Below are 21,079 nucleotides of genomic sequence, written 5' to 3' on the forward strand. Positions count from 1 at the left end.
GTTAGAATTAAACATGGCGTGTCTGTAATAAATACTGTGATGTAAGGATGTTCTCTCTCTCTCTCTGCTTGTTTGGGTTATATTATTGATAAGGGAGCGAACGAACCAATGGGTGTCCATGTTAATCTTTCTGTGGGTGATATTCTGTCTCGTATGGCTGGGAACCGTATGGTTTGGCGGGCTTTTCGGGAGGCGACCCGGAGAAGAAGGACGTGCTGGAGGCGCTCTGGTCGACCACCGTGGTTGGTCCCGAGCAGCAAGTCAGGGGGGTCAGAGAGGATCGCATGGTGGAGAGAAGACCCTGTTATTTGAGCTCCAACTTGTGTGCACAAAGAGGTTGAACTCTGATAAGTCTGGCGCCTTTTTCTTTCCCCTTTATATCGTATCTCTATTTATTTCATAGTTCCAGTAAGATTTATAAAGAGTAACTTGTAAATTGTACATTGTGTGCTGTCTGATATTTGATGTGTGAGTTTGTACCAGGTCGCATTATACAGCAATGACGCAACTGTGAGACACGGTTCGGCGGGCGGACGGGGTTTCTCCTGGATAAACACGAGCCGATAGACCTGAGCGTTACATAATGATTTGATCTGCATGAACGCTATGCAAGATGCACTTTTTATTGTTCTTTGCTGCATGCAACAATAGTAAAACAACTTATGTATGACTTGGTACACCTCTGCAAGGTCACCCCACATTCTCACTGCACCCTTCTTACAGCACCGCCAGAAGAGACCATAAGACACAGGAGTAGTTTTAGGCTTTTCGACCCATCTATTATGTTCTGCCTTTCCATCATCCCATTTTCCCTCTCTGCCCCATTCTCTAGCCTTGCCCGGTAACCTTTGACACCCTTACTAACCTAGAATCTATCAACCTCCACTTTAAAGACATCCCTTGTCTCGATCTCCACAGCTGACTGTGACAATGAATTTTACAGATTCACCGCTAAAGAAATTCCTCCTCATCTCTGTTCTAAAGCTGTGCCCTCTGTTCCTAGACTCCCCCATGATAAGAAATATTCTCTCCTCATGTTCTCTGTCTAGGCCTTTCACTAACTAGTAGATTACAATGAAATTCCCCCTGATTCTTCCAAACTCCAGTGAGTACAGGCCCAGAAAATCAAACGCTCCTCATAAGTTAACTCTTGCATTCCAGGAATCATTCTCATTCACATGAACCTCCTGTAGACTCCCTCCAACGCCAGCAAATCTTTTCTCAGGTAAAGGGCCCAAAACTGCTCACAATACTCTGACCTCTTCCCATCACACCATCCTGGGTTCTGAATGCACCTTACAGGGCAAGAAATAATTCACTTATATTTTTTCCCATCTAGTCCACAGCATTCAATATTCATGCTGTGGTTTCTTCTACCAGAGGAACCAAACATAGGCTTAGGTGAGTGGCAGAATTCAGTCAGTGGGGGTGAGCTGAGACCTCCCATTCCCTACTGGAGGGAAGTCAGTGGCTTGAGTAGAAATGTCAGGGGGTGGGGGAGATGCAGCGAGGGAGACTCCCATTTCACGAGGACTAGAATATAAAAGCAACAATGTCTTGCTGAAGCTTTTTAAGGCATTGGCGAGAGTATTGTGGACACTTCTAGGCCCCTTATTGAAGAAAGGATGTGCTGGAACTAACTCTAAGCCTCTAAACTAAATCCTAAACATTACCAGAAATTTATAATATGTCAGGAGTAACATGACGACTGGAGATGAGGTAAGAGTTGGGACTAGTTCAGAGACTAGGGGCTTAGGGTTAGTAATGGGGGTTAGGGTTTTAAATTGGGGTATGGCCTTTGTCTCTCAGTCGCTCTTTTTCTGTCTTCCCCCCTGCACCATCTCCCCCATCAGCCCCCACTCTGTTTCCCCGAACCTTTCTATCTCTGCTTCTCCTCCTACCCTCCACCTGCCTCTTCTCCTTCCCTTCTCTCTCCCTCCTTCTCTCTCTCCCTCTCTCTCTTTCACCTTTCATTTTCCTCCCTCTCTGTATCTCTCTTTGTCCGTCTTTCTCTCTGTTACTGTCCACGTCCCTGTCCTTCCATGTTTCTTCCCCATGCCTTTCTGTTACTGCCCGGGACAGCTTCTAACTCATATCATAGAGTCTTGAAGAGTCAAAGAGCAGTCCAGCATGGATACAGGCCTTTCGGCTCAGCCAATCCATGTAAACCATGCTGCCCCCTCAGCTTGTCCCAGTTTCCTGAATTTGGACAATATCTCTCCAATCCTCACCATCACAATGATGCACACTAATCTAAAAACACGGTAAATATAAAACAGCATGTCTCTTTGCAACCAAATCTATGCAAATACCTCTTCAGTGATACTGTTATGTCCGCCTCAACCACTTCCTCTTGACAGGTCATTCCATCTACTTACAACCCTCTGTGTAAATAAAAACGTTGATCCTCAGGTCCCATGTAAATGATCCTGTCTCATCCGGCCACTGACAATACAGTTCAACGTTTTCATATGATGTAATCTGAGCTTTCCGAATCTTTTTTCTAAATTTAAATTATATGATGAGAGGAGCAGAGTTAACGGCATTATTGAACATGTCCGACATAAGCTGTTGGTCTAGCCCTGTTTTGTTTTTTTTCTTGGGGTTTTTTTTTCTTTTGGGGTTTTTTTTGTTTATATATTTTTTTTTCTTTTTATTTTTTTTTAATGTTTAATTTCATTATGAGTTTGGAAGTCTTTTATATCTATGTTACTTAAAATTCATTTTATATATGCTGATGAACATTTTTCCAATCTCTTCGTACCAACTTTGTTACTGAGTTTGTAATTTTTAAAAAATAATAAAAAGATTTAAAAAGAAAGAAAGACAATACAGTTCTGTGTTGGTTTGCCTTCCCAGAATGCATCATTTTGTGTTGTCCACAACTTTAGTGATCAGGCCTGGTGAATTTGTGACCAACCCTGTGGCAGCCCACTAGTCACCAGCTGCCATTCCGAGACACAACCTTCAACCCCCACTCTCTGCTTCCTGCCTCCTATCATAAGACCATAAGATATAGGAGCAGAGTAGGCCATTTGGCCCATCGCATTTTCTCCACCATTTCATCATGGCTGATCCATTTTCCTTCTCAGCCACAATCTCCAAGCTTGGTATTGTACCTCAATACATGTGAAAATTGTAAAACAACTTAAGTTTGAAGGTGGGACAAAGTTAAGATGGCACCAAATGGTGACTCCTTTACTTGCATCTTTGGAAACACCTTTATTTCTATCTTAAATATCTCTTTTTTTCCCCTTTTCAGGGTGTCCTATTGACCTGGAGTTACACTCTGACCAGTTCTTTGCGGGAATGGAATCCGCTCTCAGGGCTCATGACCTGCCGGTTTTTGATATCCCAAGGACGTGTCCTGGAACACGAGCACGCTCTCAGGGTTTCGGGATTTCGTGTCTCTGGGGAAGCGCTGACTCTAGGCTAGTGCCACTCACTGAAGCGTCGTGGGAGAACACGGAACATCAGGAGCCGCAGGTTAGCTGCCAGGGGTTGTGTGTCCGGGGAGCTGCGCCTTTCTGATGCCAAGTCTCTGGGCATACAGCTCGGAAAAAGTGACGCAACAGACTTTTAACATCGTAACTCAGCGAGTTGTTTGTTATGTCTCCCCTCTCACTGTGAAACGAGGACTCCTCTTTTTCCCTTAGGAGGGAGAGAAAGAGCCTGTGGTACGTCGAATTACTGGGTGAACAAGTAGCTTTTGGCGAACTGCAAGTCTGTGTCTTTACTGATGCTTTGTTGCACGCTTGAGTGCTCAGTGGAGGGTGCTGATGCTTTTGTGCTGGTTGGGGTGGAAGGGTGTCATTGCCTTGATGCTGCTTGTGGGTGGGAGGGGGAGTTGGGGGGCACTTTGGTGTTCAAATGTTTTAACTGTCATTCATTCTTTGGGGCACTCCTCTGTTTTTGTGGATGTCTGCGAAGAAAAAGAATTTCAGGATGTATTTCGTATACATTTCTCTGACATAAAATGCACCTATTGAATGACCTTATACACCTCTACAAGGTCGCCCCATATTCTGACCACCTCTCCTCTTACAGCACCTCCCCTTGCAACATACCATATGCCATAAGAGACCATAAGACATAAGAGAAGTGTTAGGTTATTCAGCCTATTGATTCTATTTTGCCATTCAGTCATGACTGATCTATTTTCCTTCTCTACCCCATTCTCCAGCCTTGTCCCATAACCTTTGACACCCTTTGTAACCATGAACCTATGACAAGAATCTCCCCTTGTAATATTGATCAGTGAGGCACACAGTATCTGTAATTACCGACAAGTAACCTTTATTGTCTCATCTGAAAAGCACATGGGTTCACAAACTAACTACCTGTGTGGACCCCACTAGAATCCCTGATGCCCCCCCCATGAACAGTAAATAAAAAGAAAAGATATTACCCAGGGAAAGGAGGCTACACTGCCGAGGCGTTCTTCGTGTTTCCGAGTTCCACGTGTCCGTGGGATTCTCCTTATCCGTGATGGTTGGTGTCTGGCAGCTGGAGAGTTATTGCCCCGACATATTTAGAGCTCCTGGCTCTTATAGTGTTCCGCATCAATTGAACTGGTGGATCTCCATCCCATTGACTCAAGCTCACCTGACCTACCTGTGTCACCTTCTTATTGGTTCTAGTCCAGGGCTACAACCAACATTGTTTCATGGTTCTGCCCAGCTCACCCTTGTGTGTATGTGTCTTTCAACTCTGACTGGTCCAAACCAGTTTAATGAGGTGACCCAGATAGACTCTAACGAGATTACAGGTTGCTTCTTTGGTAGGTCAGGCATTTTACATTATAAGTAGCTACTCGTCTGAGAATGGTCTCAGGTTTAGCAAGTCATTACCCGAAGCTGCTTGTGTCCACTTTCAATTGCTCTGATTAGGGTATCCAGGAGCAAGAAACAGTTCAAAGTCTACAAAATTGAGAGAACCAAAGACTGTCTGCTTCCCCTGTCCTTGATTCATCAAATCCAGTAATTGCAGATTGTAGTTTCTTCTGGCCAACATCTCCCTCCTCTTGATGCAAAAATATTTGCCAGGATCATTATCCTCCTCTCATTCAGTTGACTGCCCATAGGACTGCCATGGAACCCCCAATAGGTGTGCAATATTTACATTCTATAAATAATATTAGCAGTTACTTACTAAATTCACCCAGTTTATACTGACAATCATCTTTGATGTTTCGTGAAAGTATTATCCTCTATTTTTTCCACTTTGTTCCATTATTTCAGCCTTCCATCTTCTCAGTTGATATACATTGAGCAATACAATTATCAGGATACATAAAATTAGTATTACAGCGCCATGTGATACTACCCTCACCCACGGATGTACTTAAACATTTGTTCCCCAATTGCAAAACTTACACTAAAAGCCTGGGTCACTCAATATTTCATTTGCCTTACCAGCACGTGTTTTAATTACTTTAGTGAGCTCAGTCCATTGATGGATTATCTACCTTGACTTCTCCACAACACGTGTCCAGTCTGCAATCAAGTGAGGAATTGGTGGCAGCTCACTAACAACATAAGTCCCACAGATATTCATTTGTATCAGAGCTTTGGATCCAGAAATTCTCCTTCATTACTGTGTCTCCTGCTGGCTGAGGCAAAGTTTCTTCTCCAATGGCCAGATCTAAAGTCACATTCCCTTTGGCGGCATTGTGACTTTCCAAAGGGCATTGCTTCCATCCCTTGGTATAACTTGTGGCCCCTGTTGCTCTATAACATTGTCTGTCCCACCAATCATATTGTAAATAGACTAATTATTCAGAGGCAAAGTAGACAATGAATAACTTTCATAAGTACTGAAACCACTATTTGTAAGCTTCTGCTTTGTAATTTCTTTTGAACAAGACCGGTGGACCTGATGGCATCTTGATAGTCTATCCCTTTCCCAGTACTATCATAATAATAGCATGTGTTGGTGGGTTAGTTAAGGATATCTTCTATTCTCATGATATTTACCAACGTTGTGAAACCTTTTCAAAGGGTAGGTTGAATTATTTCCATGTCAGGGAATGTGGAATACTGCTCCGAAATAAAACCTTCCTTTAAGGCTTCTTATATGATACAATGGCACCCTTTGTCTGACCCATTCTTTTATCTGCTCATCTGAGACCCAATTAAGTACTTGATGTGCATCAAGTTGCAATAAATTAGTGCCAAGGGGTGCCAATCGTGCAGACAGTAGCACCAGCTCCCACTGGTAGGGTGTTGGTGGGAGTTCCTCGGGAAACGGTGCTTCGTAGTTATCGTAGCCGTATCGAGTAGCTTCATCTGCTAAATCATGCCAATCAATATCTCCATATTCACCTTCCTCCCCTTTTTCAGATCCAAAAGCACATATTATTCCTCGCTGTGCAGAAAGTTGGTCCTGCAGCTTTTGAATCTGCTTTAAACTCTTTGCATGTTCGCCAGTGTTACTCTTGCTCTCCTGTGCTGATTTCTGAATCACATTCATAGCCGTCTTTAAATCACCGCACTGTTTCCTTAATCCCTCCACTTCATCCTTCGCTAGTTCGACTGCTTCCTCTAGTTTACTTTTTTCTTTGTAATGGCTCACACTTCAAATGAAACTGGTTCATAAGCAATTAAGCATCAACTCCATACCTCACTGACCCTGGAAATCAGTAACCCTTTCTCTAAAGGTTTCTATCCCCCTTTGCAGCCTTTTGTGTTCTCCTTCTAACCTAGCTCGCTGGCGTCTGCGTTATGCTGCTATTCTAGAATTTCCTGTCGTAACCTATCTCGCTGGGCTTCAGTTTTCTTCTGATATGCTAGGATTTCCTGTTGTAATCTTTCCCGCTCGGCTTCTGCCTTATGCCGACATTTGTTTTTCGTGTCTGATCTGTGCCGTTCTGCTTTGGCATTCTGTCATAATTCTATCAAATCCTCAATTAAACAGGCAAACGCTACTTTTTTTTTGCAATTGTTTAAACTTCCTGCCCGACAGCTTCCCTGGAGCAACTTTCCACAGGGCATCCCCAACAGTTTTCCCTTCACAGCCAGGGGGGCCGACTAGCACCTCATATTGCGGCCACATCTCCAACACATATTTCTGGAGGTATCCGCTCCAACCAAAACAACCCAAGATCTTCGGACTTGTAGAATTTCCTGAATTCTTCATCTTGGGTTAGTAACCGCTAACTACCCAGCCCCAGACCTCTCTACCTCACCCATGTGGTCCGACTCGAGTCTCCCGCTGAATGAAGAGATTTATCCCCGAGCACCCAACAGCGGACGCCAACTCTGTTACAAGAATCATCATCCTTTGTAATAATTATCAGTGAGGCATAGAGAATTTGTATTTACCGACAAGTAACTTTATTTGTCTTATCTAAAAAGCACGTGGTTTCACAAACTAACTATGTTTGTGCAACCTACTAGACTCCCTGCCCGCCCTCACCCCGCCCAGTTACCCGGGAAAGGAGTCTGTCCTGGCCAGGCGTTCCTCGCAGTCCCGATCTCCACGTGTCCAGAGTGTCCTTCTTATCCGCGACGGTTGGTCTCTGGTTGCTGCAGGGTCTTCACCCCTGTGTATTTTGAGCTCCTGACTCGTTGTGTTCCTCAGAAATTGAACTGGTGGATCTCCATCCCATTGGCTCAAGGTCACCTGACCTACCTAGGTCACCTTCTCACTGATCCTTATACAGAGCTACAACCAATTTTGTTTCATGGTTCTGCCCAGCTTGTGTATTTGTATCTTTGGTGCAAAGCAGTTAAATGAGGCGACCCAGACAGAGTCTAACGAGATTACAGATGGTTTCTTTGGCAGGGCTAGCACCTTACGCAAATAGCTACTTGTCTGAAAGAGACTTGTTCTGGATTCTCCGGCCGATGGTCAGGCCACACTTAGATCCCCTCCAGTTCGCCTACCAGCCAAGACTAGGAGTTGAGGATGCCATCGTCTACCTGCTGAACCGTGTCTACGCCCACCTGGACAAGCCAGCGAGCACTGTGAGGGTCATGTTTTTTCACTTCTCCAGTGCGTTCAACACCATCCGCCCGGCTCTGCTGGGGGAGAAGCTGACAGCGATGCAGGTGGATGCTTCCCTGGTGTCATGGATTCTTGATTACCTGGCTGGCAGACCACAGTGTGCTTGCAACACTGTGTGTCCGACAGAGTGATCAGCAGCACTGGGGCTCCACAGGGGACTGTCTTGTCTCCCTTTCTCTTCACCATTTACACCTCGAACTTCAACTACTGCACAGAGTCTTGTCATCTTCAGAAGTTTTCTGATGACTCTGCCATAGTTGGATGAATCAGCAAGGGAGATGAGGTTGAGTACAGGGCTACGGTAGGAAACTTTGTCACATGGTGTGAGCAGAATTAACTGCAGCTTAATGTGAAAAAGACTAATGAGCTGGTGGTACACCTGAGGAGAGCTAAGGTACCGGTGACTCCTGTTTCTATCCAGGGGGTCAGTGTGGACATGGTGGAGGATTACAAATACCTGGAGATACAAATGGACAATAAACTGGACTGGTCAAAGAACACTGAGTCTGTCTACAAGAAGGGTCAGAGCCGTCTCTATTTCCTGAGGAGACTGAGGTCCTTTAACATCTGCTGGACGATGCTGAGGATGTTCTACGAGTCTGTGGTGGCCAGTGCTATCATGTTTGCTGTTGTGTGCTGGGGCAGCAGGCTGAGGGTAGCAGACACCAACGGAATCAACAAACTCATTCGTAAGGCCAGTGATGTTGTGGGGATGAAACTGGACTCTCTCACGGTGGTGTCTGAAAAGAGGATGCTGTCTAAGTTGCTGCCATCTTGGACAATGTCTCCCATCCACTACATAATGTACTGGGTGGGCACAGGAGTACATTCAGCCAGAGACTCATTCCTCCGAGATGCAGCACAGAGCATCATAGGAAGTCATTCCTGCCTGTGGCCATCAAACTTTACAACGCCTCCCTTGGAGGGTCAGATAGGCTGGTCCTGGACATTTCATAATTTACTGGTATAATTTACATATTACTATTTAACTATTTATTACTATTTTCTATTACCATTCTATTACTATTTATTATTTCTATGACTATTACTATTACTATTTACTAATTGTAATATTACTATTACTATTTGTATTACTATTTATTATTTATGGTGCAACGGTAACGAAAACCAATTTCCCCCGGGATCAATAAAGTATGACTATGACTATGAAATGGTCTCAGGTTTAACGTCATTACCTGAAGCTTCTTTGTGTCAACATTCAATTACTCTGATTAGATTATCCCAGAGCAATAATCAGTTCAGAGTCCACAAAATGGAGCGGGAGGGGAAACAGAGATAATTAGTTTGTCTGCTTCCCCGTTTTGATACGTCTGTAATGTACCCCTAGGGTTCATATTTTCTGAGGACTGTCACTTTAAAATGTCGGGAGAATGAGACTGACTTTTGGACACTGTTTGAGCTGCTCCAGAGAGAGAGAGAGAGAGAGAGAGAGAGAGAGAGAGATGGAGTTATTTGATGGACAATCGATGTTATGGTTTCTCTGCAGCTTGTTTTGAATATACAAGGACACACAGACACACACAGTTAGAGTGAAGATGGATTAGGTCGATGGAAGACACCAGTGAGTTGGTCGCTGGTTTAAACTTTTAGTAGCCCAAAACGGGTGAGTTGAGATCGATTCTGAGTATTGACAAATGACTCTCACAAGTTTTCTGCAACTAGGCCAAGTTTGCAGGAAGAGAAGAGAGGAGAGATAGGTTTGAAACAGAAGAAATCTAGAGACAAAGAGATCACTGTTTGGACTCTCTCTCCAAGTAGCCCGTGAAGGTGAGTTGGTTTCTATTCAACTGCAAAAGTGTGATTGTCACTTAGTTAATCCACAGGAGTGGGTTCTCTGGTGAGGGGAAAACCTTTGTGAACACCACGTGTGTGTTTACCCTTTTGTCTGGGTGTGGTAGTTCACTGAAGAACTACCCTGTGGCAAATCACTGTTGCAGTTATTTCGTATGTCGCGGAACTGGTAAGTGGCTATCATGTTGTGTGTTTGGGGTAACCTTGTGGAACCTACCGGTGTGTCGACCCTTTGCCTGGGTGGTGGTTCCCTTGAAGAGGGGCCCCTTTGTGATAAGCTACTATTGGTGATAATCCATACGTGGATTCTGTTGGAGTATCCTGTGGCCACCACTTTGAGATGTCCCATAGCTGAATTCGGGCATGGTACCACTTGTGTTAAAAGGATATTTGTTGAAGATCACTGTCGGTGAAATTTTGTGTGTGGAGTGGAACAACTTCGGAGATAAAACCTATTACTATTGTTATTTTGTATTGCTGTCATGGAATCTGTGGAATATCGATGTAATTGCCTTCTCACAACATCCGCCTTTGAATTACAAACATCTCGCATTAATTAGCCCGTGCATCACGAACTGAATTTACTTCGCTTACATACCATCGTAAGACTGTATCAATTACCACCTAAGCTTGAAGAAGTTTAGGTTCTGTATTTCCACACCTATATATGCATAAACTGTGCTAACCTGTTCGATTTATCTGATTTTATGTTACTTTATTACGTAGTTACTAATAAAATAGAATTAGTTAACAGCAAAACCAGACTCCAGGTGTGTTCCATTTCTGCTGGTTCTTTAACCCATTACGGGGTACATAACACATCAATCCACTGACTGCATAACATAGTTTCTTCTGGCCAGTAGTATATTTCTCCCAATTACGTTACCCTACACCCTATAACTCAGGTTCTCAAATCTCATCAACGTATTGTAATCTTTTTCTGTACACTTTTAATCTTATTGATATTCTTCCTTAGGTGAGTGATAAAAACTACACAATACTCCAAATTAGGCCTCACCTACGTCTTACACAATTTCAATGTAATATCCCAAACTCCTGTACTCAGTCCATTGATTTATGAATGTCAATGCACCAAAAGCTCCCTTCACAACCCTATCTACCTGTGACACCTCCTTAAAGGAATTATTCACATTTAAACTCATCAGGGCTCACTTTATTCACGGGAATAATTATTTCATTATCATTCATACATTAAAAATAAAATTGCGCAGGCAGGGGTGTTAAAAGACAACATCCAACAGCCTAGAAAATCAGCCAGTCTGGCACATCATTAGGATTTTGCAGCATTGTAGCATAGCAGTTAGCAAAATGCCATTAAAGCGCCAGCAATCACCAATCGGAGATCAATTCCTGCTGCTGTCTGTAAGGAGTTTGTACTTTCTCCCCATGACGGTGTGTGTTTCCTCCAGGAGCTCCCGTTTCCTCCCACGTACAGTTAGGGTTAGCAAGCTGTGGGCAGGCTAACCTGGTGCCAGAAGCATGGTGACACTCGCAGCCTGCCCTTGGCACAATCTTCACTGATTGATTCGATGCAAACATCGCATTTCACTGTCTGTGTCAAGGTACATGTGACAATAAAGCCAATCTTCACCTTAATCTTTAAGAAGACAGATAGATTTCTGCAAGTAGAAGTCATCGAAGAGTGTGAGGAAAGAACAAAAGCATCATGTTTTGATGGGATTAGACATTATCGTAATGAATGAGGCAAAATACTTGAGGTGTAAGTGAAATAACACAGAGATACTGGAAATCTTGGGCAATTCCAATCAGGTATCTGCAGTGTTTTTTTTCCTGAGTTTCACAGACCTCAAAAGCCAACCACCTGTTCCAGCTTATATGAAGAGGGTTACCTTCAAGATGGGCCAATATGCACTGACCCCCTGAATCTGCCCGGGTCTGTGGATTCACGTGGGCAGGAGGAATGAGGACAGGTGATCCCTTTGGTGCACAAGTTGGCGAGGCTGGAGTTGAAGGTCCTTTCACTGGCAGGTCCTGGGGTCAATAACAAATATCGAAGCCTGAAGGTCAAACGGAAGTCTGGAGGTTGATATCGCCAAGATCATCGGAGGTTGGATGCTCAAAGGCGGACTGTCCTGGCGTTGGAGGACCATCTGTGTGTCTATGTGTGTGTGTGTGTGTGTGTGTGTGTGTGTGTGTGTGTGTGTGTGTGTGTGTGTGTGTGTGTGTGAGTGGGTGGTCGGGAGGAATGAAGTCTGCTTTGTTGTCGTTGATTTATTGCTGTTCTGTTGTTGTTTTGTTGCTCGTATTGTTCTGATAAACATTATGTTGGCGCCAGAATGTGTGGCGACCTTAAGTTATGTTGGTTGTTAATGCAAACGACATATTCCTCTGTATGCTTGCTTTCAATATACGTGTGACAAATTAATCTTTATCGTTACCTTTAAGAAGAAAGATAGATTTCTGGATGTAGAAATTATCAAAGTGAGTAAAGAAAGAGAAAGAATATGTTGAGATCAGAGTATCAGTTCCCAATTATATTGAATGCAGCAAAAGGCTTGAAGTATTGAAATAGGCAAGTGAAAAAACACGGAATAGATTTAGTGGCTATCCACTTGATATCATCTTGTAGACCTCCATGAAGTCATCTCTTGCCTTCCTTCGCTCCAAAGAGAAAAGCCTGAGCTCGCTTAATCTTTTCTAAGACATGCTCACCAATCCAGGCAGAATCCTGGTAAATCACCTCTGCACCCTCTCTAAAGCTTCCATGTCCTTCCTATGAGGTAACCAAAACTGAACACACTACTCCAAATGGGGTCAAACCAGAATTTAATTGAGCTGCAACATTACCTCCTCACTCTTGAATTGAATTCCCTGACTAATTGAAGGCAAGTACACCATACCCTTTCTTAAAGCGTAACAGTGGAAATGTGAGCAGTTTCCAGTTCTTGGGTGTTAACACCTCTGAAGATCTAATCTAGGTTCAACATATTGATGCAATTACAAAGAAGTCTCAATGGCGGCTGTATTTCATTGGGAGTTGGAAGAAAATTGGTATGTCACTACGGACACATGCAGATTTCTATAGATGTGCTATGGGGAGCATTCAAACTGGTTGCATCGCAGTTTGGTAAGGCAAGGCCGTGACACAGGATCAGAAAACTCTGTAGAAAGTTGTAAACTCAGCCAGCGGCATCATGGGCACTAGCTTCCTCAACATCCAGGACATCTTCAAAAGGCGATACGTCAGGCAGGTAGCATTCATCACAAAGGACCCCATCACCTAGGACATGTCTTCTCTTTGCTACCATCAAGGAGGAGGTATGGGAGCCTGAGGAGGCACATTCAATGTTTCAGGGACAGAATCTTCCCATCGTCCATCAGATTTCTGAATGGACAATGAACCCATGAACACCACCTCAGAATTTTTCCCTCTCTTTTTGCACTACGAATTTAATTTTATATGTCCTTCTTATTGTAATTCATAGTTTTATATGTCAACAAGACAACAAATCAACAATTTACATGACATAAAAGGCATCCGTTAGTCTTACGAGACCATGGATCTGCACTTGGAAGGTCTTCACTCTCCAGGGCACAGTCCTGGGCAAGGTTGTATGGAAAACCGGCAGTTGCCCATGCTGCAAGACTCCCCTCTCTACGACACCAATGTTGTCCGAGGGAAGGGCACTAGAATCCATACAGCTTGGCACCAGTGTCGTCGCAGAGCAATGTGTAATTAAGTGCCTTGCTCAAGGACACAACACATGCTACCTCGGCTGGGGCTCAAACTCATGACCTTCAGGTCACTAATCCAATGCCTTAACTACTTGGCCACATTACGTATGCCAGTGGTATTAAACCTGATCTGATAACTTGTCCTATCAATCTTTGAGCGATCTATGGATGTGAGCCCCAAGATCCCTTTGCTTCTCCCCACTATTCATTAGAGGCATGCCTAGTTCTGGTCTACAGCACTACAGCTGGGGTGGCTTCTGTTCCGGTAAACTTTGTTGTATCCAATACTCTCAGCCATTTCTGATAGTCACGCGGTCAACGTAAGTGTGGTCTAACAAGTGTGTTGTCTAACATGGGAGCAAAGGGATTGAAATTGTAACTTATGGTCAGATGGAACCTGCAACTCAGAAGACAGAAATCACCATGTTTCATGCAATTCATTCGCAACACACCCTACCCTTGAGACGACTCTTCAACTATCCTTCTTCTCAATTGTGTTCATCAGGGAAGACAGTCGACTCCAACACAGCTCTGTGGTTCTCAGAAACAGGCCTGCGATTTGGTTACGATGGCAAAGACGACACCTGTTTTGATTTCTCTGTCAGGAAATCTGTGGCCAGTATTCCACTGTTGGAAGACTTTATCAGTGGTCTGAGCCACCACAAACCCTGTCTTTGAAGTCAACCGTACCAAGGAAGTTCTGATCCTGAATGCCAAGCTGTCTACATCATAACATCATGGAAGTTATGTTGAACTTGGAACAGAGCCAACTCGACAAATGCAAGGCAAATTGCTGACAACAGCGCCCCCACCAGTTTCTTTACAAAACTACATTTATTATAAATTCAAACCACTGCAGTGTTCTGATACACTGCATTACAAACAAAAACCAGGCAAATCATGTCTAACACAGATTAAGCTAACACATTCCTATCCTCAGTGAGGATAACATTTAGCTCCTCCCCCCCCCCCACCAAAGGAATCCCCCTGTCCCTCAAACATTGCCAGGTAATCAGCTCAGTCAGAACCCTCCACTACCCACCTCCAAAACACACAGGTAATTATCTTACCCAGCTACCAGGAGCAGGTTAACTAGGACATCCACCTTTCTCCCTGACCCTCTGTACTGGATAACCAAGGATGAAAATGGTGTGGCTAACAGTGTCCCCACCTTCTGTGCATTGACACAGTAAGGTCAGTCAGCATAGGAGCAGGCCCTGTGGCCCATCATGACTATGCTGTCCATCAGAGTCACACAGCTCGGGAACAGGCCTTGTTCCTGTCAGTAACCTTATGTACATGTAATGCCCTGGTTAGTATTTTTTTTACTGTTATGCTGTTCTGTATCTCATTTTATGCTGTTCTGTGCAAGCTGCTTGTTTTTAGCTTATGTTTGGGTTATTGTTGAAGATAAGAGATAGGAGAATTGCGTGCTATCCAATTATGGGCAATTACGGGTAATGTGAGATCGCTGGGAAATAAAATGGATGAGTTGACAGCACTATCCAGGAGTCAGAGAACATTTTGGGAGTGCGGTGTTATGTGTTTTACTGAAACGTGGCTGCACGAGGACATACCTGACCAAAACGTTTCCATAAAGGGCTTCCAGACCGTTTGGGCTGACTGGAAGTGCACTGAGAGCAGTAAGCGTAAAGGAGGGGGGCTTGCTGTGCTGGTTAACGACAGATGGTGCAGTCCGGGTCATATTACGATCAAGGAACGTGTTTGTAGCCCGGATATTGAACTTTTTGCTGTTAGACTCAGGCCATATTATTTGCCAAGGGAAATCTCACATTCAATTGTGGTTGCTGTGTACATCCTCCCTCTGCCAACCCGAGATCGGTGTGTAACATCATTTATACCGTTAGGCACAGGAGTACATTCAGCTAGAGACTCATTCCACCGGGATGTAGCACTGTCATGGAAAGTAATTCCTGCCTGTGGCCATCAAACTTTGCAGCTCCTCCCTTGGAGGGTCAGACACCCTGGGTCAATGGGCTGGTCCTGGACTTATTTCCATCTGGCATGGTTTACATATTATTATTTGAATGTTTGTGGTTTTGTATTGCTATGTTTGTACTCTGTCCTTGGTTGGTGCAACTGTAACGAAACCTAATTTCCCTTGGGATCAATAAAAGATGTCTATCTATCTATCTATCTATCTATTAGGATGGTTGGATTAAGGGAGGTTTCTCTGGTGAGGGACACTAAGGCTGGGCTTGGGGATCTTGTCAGAGAGAGATGAAGAGAGAAGACGCAGGAGAGAAGAGGTTGTAGGGTTCGACCCAGAGCAAGACCATGATTCGACAAAACCTGGGGTGATCGATGGAGGATCACCGATGGGGAAACGGTGAGCTCCAACTTGTGCACATTAGACTTTTTCACAAAAATGGGCCCTTTTCTTTTTTTTTGTTCTTTCTTTACTAACCCTTTAGTCAAGTTAGGAATTGTAAAGCTAAATCTTTTAACTGTATGCATTGTATTGTCTGTAATTTCATGCACTCATTTGTAACCGGGTAACGAATTACTCACAAACAGGAGGCTTCGGGCTGGGCTCGTGACATAGTCTCACACGTTTGGCGGGGCCGGAGATTGCCTTCCCTGGACTGACAAAGCCGAGGATAACAGAATCCTGTACCTACTGTCACTTTGTGTACGTAGAATCAGTCCCTGTGTATAAGCTAATCTTGAGTATATGTGGCTGCACTCAAACTCTCACTTGTACATTCTGTTTTATAGAATTGCTTTTATATTTACTGGTCTTTTTATTGTATTGTTTTGTGCTGCGTTGGACTGGAAGTAACAATCATTTTCTTTTCCTTTACGCTTGTGTACTGAAGAATGATAATAAATAATATTCGATCTTGAACTGAATTAATCTGAGCGAGTAGCCTAACGAAGGTACAGTACATGTCATCCATGCAGATCATTCCATTACAACTGTGCATTGAGGTAGTACGAGGATAAAACAATGATAGAATACAGAACAAAGAGATACAGTTTCAGAGTGTAAGTAGGTAGACAATAAGATGTAAGGCCATGGAGAGGCACACGGTGTGATCCAGAGCCCATCTTGTCTCACTAGGGAATGATTCAATAGTCTTCAAACAGCAGGACAGAAACCTGCATTTGGTCCATGTCCCTCTGAACCAGAGGTTCTCAACATTGTTTTATGCCACGGACCCCGACCATTAACAGAGCATCTGAGAACCCCAGGAAGGGAACCACTGCTCTAAACCTTTCCTATCCATGTGGGAATGCTACGAAGGCTTCAAAAGCATGGCTAGGCCTGCAGCGCAATCCTCAGTCTGTGATCATCGTTCACACAAAGTGTTGCTCTGGATTTCCAGCATCCGCAGAAGCTCTTGTGTTTGTGATTCGATATGTGTTTCGATGTACATGTGACAAGTGAGGCTAATCTATAGATCATTTAATCTTTAATGGCCCAAAGGCCTTTTAAATGTCATAACTATATCTGCCTCAAATATTCCTCTGCCAGCTCATTCCCAATAACTACATGACTTCATGTGGAACAAGTTTCCCCTCAGGTCCTTTATAAGTCTTTCTTTCTCACTCTCTCACTTCTACCCAACCTGGAGAAAAAGATTGTATTCACCTTCTCTATGTCCCTTATGACTTCACAGAACATTACAGCACAGTCAGACCCTTTGGTGCACAATGTTGTGCAGACCTTTAAACCTACTCCTAGATCAATCTACCTCTACACTCCCACATAGACCTCCATTTTCCTATCATTCATGTACCTATTTAAGAGTTTCTTAAAAGCCCCTAATGTATCTGCCTCCACCACCACCCCGGTAGTGCATTCCACACACCCACCACTCTGTGTAAAAACTTATCTCTGACATCTCCCCTATGCCTCTTATCATTTTACACCTCTATGAAGTCAACTTTCATCTTATTTGCTCCAAAGAGAAAATCCCTAGCTTGCTCAAACTGTCCTCATAAGACATGCCCTCTAGAACAGACAACATCCTGATAAATCTCATCTGCATCCTCTCTAAAGTGTCGATGTCCTTCCTATAATGAAGCAAACATGGCTGAACACAATATTCCAAGAGTGGTCTTATAAACCTCAAAAGTTTATAAGGTCACCTTTCAAACTCCTACAATTGAGAAGGCAAAGACCCAGTCTATCCAGCTTCTTATAATCTCTTGTCTTGGTAACATCCTGTTTGCAACTTATTCATTTAATAAAATTCTTCCTACAGGAGAGTGACCAGAACTGTACATTGATTCAAGAATCAAGTGCATTTATTATCAAAGAATGTAAAAATTAAACAACATTGAGATTTGTTTGCTCACAGGTGGCCACAAAGCAAGGAACCTGAAATAACCTTATTAAAGAAAAAAACAACATTCAATGTGCAAGAGAAAGCAAAAAGAAGTCATGCAGACAACAGCATTCCAAACCAAAAATGATCCTTAGATCCGAACCCTGGAGCAGCCCAAAGCCTGGCTTATCAGTTTATCATGTTAGCGGGCATGGAGCACAGAAGCTGGGGCAGTCTTCATAGCCTCAGCACTATGGAGGTGACCTTACCAATATGCTATAACGTGATATTCCATCTCCTGTACTGAGCATTCTCAGTAATACTGAGGCACTGCATCGGAATGGAAGTGCGTCCCTTTAGAACAGAGCCGAGGAGGAATTTCTTCAGCCAGAGGGTGGTGAATTTGTGAAATTCATTGTCACAAACAGCCGTGGAGGTCAAGTCATTGGGTATATTTAAAGTGGAGGTTGTTAGTTCTTGATTGGTAATGGCATCAAAGGTTCCGGGAAGAAGACAGGAGAATGGATTTGAGAGGGATAATGAATCAGCCATGATGGAAAGGCAGAGCAGACTCGATGGGCCGAATGACCTAATTCTGCTCCTGTTTCTTATGGTTTCTCTCCACTGCAGTGAAACGTTCCATCACCATAACGTTAACACAGCTGAACGTGGGAGTAAAGCCCTCAGTCCTGATGTACAGAGTGGATGGAATTTACCCAACGGACGTCAACACAGCATGGCTGCGGAATGGCGAAGCCATCAAGCAGGAGATGTTCAGGAGCAGCATTTTGCCAAACTGACACATTCCAACTCAGACTTCATGTCAGCGTTGACCCCAGCAGGGGGGCACCTACACTTCTCAACTGGAGCACAGGGGTGTCCTGGAGAGATGTGCAGTTTGGGGTAAGGTCCAGAGTCTGCACCGATCACAATTACTGTACGCACTGCTCTGGTGTTCATGGAACTACAAATTATTTTCATCCTGCAGCTCAAAACTCTTTCCAACACCGTGGCGGTGATCTTCAGAAATAGGCCAGTTGGGACGAGCACTTGTGGTTATCTGCATTGTCCGGTGTCAGATCCCAGGCAGAACAGTTGCCGAACCAAGTCATAATACATCCACGTAACATGGTGCATCGATAAAATTTGGAGAGGGTACAAAGGGGCAGACAAATTTCTTTATCTTTCAGACCACGTGGAAGAGATGGTGCACCTTCTTGGCTGCGGCATGGAGCAGAATTTATTGATAATGTTCACTATTAAAAATTATCAGCTCTCCACCCCGGCACCAGTGCTGTAAATAGGAGTGCGTGCGCCGCTCCCTTCCAGAAGTCAAGGACCAGCTCTTTCGTTCTCCCGACAGTCGGGGAGAGGTTGTTAGCGCGGATCCGTGCCCCTGGGCTCTCTCTCTCTTTCCTCTACTTCCCCTCATTAGTATCTGAGATCCAGCCCGCCACAGTGGTCTCATCTGCAAACTTGTGGGTGGGGTTCGACCAGAATCCGGCCAGGAGGTCGTGAGTGTACAGGGAGAAGCGGATTAACAATGCACCTTGTGGAATTCCAGTGAGGACACCTACCTCATCTCTGGTCTCTTACACCACCTAGTGTTCAGTGGCAGCACCTCTTAAAATTATCACCCATAATACAGTACCTGTGTCCCTCTGGTCCTTTCTGATGCTAGTTACCTATTTGTTCACGTATTCAACTATTACCTTGAGGTTTCCGTAATACACAGAATTTGGCCATTCAGTCTATCGAATCCGCGCCACCATTTCATCAAGGTTAATTTATTTTTCCAATCAACCCCATTCTCCTGCTTTCTCCCCATACCTTTGACGCCCTTACTAAACAAGAACCTATCAACCTCTCTTTAATTATACCCAAAGATTTGGCCTTCACTGCCGTCTGTGGCAATGAATTCCATCCCTGGATAAAGAAATTTCTCCTCATTACTGTCTAAAGGCTGTACCCTTTGGACCTAGACCTCTCACTATTGGTAGCATCCTCTCTACATTCACTGTATTTTAGGTTTCAATGAGATCTACACTCATTCTTCTAAACTCCAGCAAGTGCAGACTCAGAGCCATTTGTTAACTCTTTCATTCCCGGGATCATTATCGTGAACCTCCCCTGGAGCCTGTCTAATACCGTCACATCCTTTCTGAGATAAGGGTCCGAAATTGCTCACAATACTCCAAATGTGGTCCGGCCAGTGCCTTATAAATCCTCAGCATTTCATCCTTGCTTTTATCGTCAAGCCCTCTTGAAATGAATGTCAATATTGTATTTGCCTTCCTTAGTAATGACTCAACCTGCAAGTTAACCTTCGGGAAATCTTGCATGAGGACTACCAAGTCCTTTTGCACCTCTGTTTTCTGAATTTTCTCCCCATTTATAAAACAGCCAACACCTTTATTCCTTCTACCAAAGTGCAAGAGCATACACATCCCTACATTGTATTCCACCTGCCACTTCTTTGCCTATTCTTCTAATCTGTCCAAGGCACCGTTCCATCTAAGCTGCACGGGTGCACAGCCGTGGTGTAACTGAAATGCTCCCACACACATAGCCTTCGTTGCCACGCAGCTGGAAGAAAAACAGACAAGAAAAGGTTTATGAAGCATAAAAGATTGTCTTTGTTGTGCTGTATTACATTATACCCTTCAGTTAATAAATAAAATCAAAAGTATGTGATTTTTCAATTTTCATTCTAAATATTCAGCAGTATACATACTAAAGAAAAAATAACATTCAAGGTATCACATACAGTTTTCAGGCCATGTAAAAATTTCCTGCTCAGAACAATTGTTGGTCAATGCAGCTTTAAAAAAAAAGAGCACATTGTTGCAGCTCTAGGGGCACATCACATAGCGTCCACCCAAACGAGATTTCTTAAGTTTGGCTGCGCCGGGGGCTATCACCCCCTCTATTAAGCTGCTAGCCGAAGCAAGATTTACATTGCAATACCACAGTTTGTTTAATATTATGTACTTCTTTGCTATACCTGTACATTTGCTCGTTAATGCAAATACCTAATCAGTCAATCATGTAGCAGTAACTCGATGTATAAAAGCATGCAGAGATGGTCAAGAGACTCAGTCGTTGTTCAGACCAAACATCAGAATGGGAAAGAAATGTGAGCTAGGTGACTTTGAAAATGGAGTGATTGTTGGTGCCACATTTGGGTGTTTTGAAAATCTCAGAAACTGCTGATCTCCTGGGATTTTCACAATCGTCTCTAGAGTTGA

This window comes from Mobula birostris, chromosome 29, assembly GCF_030028105.1.
Source record: "Mobula birostris isolate sMobBir1 chromosome 29, sMobBir1.hap1, whole genome shotgun sequence".
NCBI lineage: Eukaryota > Metazoa > Chordata > Chondrichthyes > Myliobatiformes > Myliobatidae > Mobula > Mobula birostris.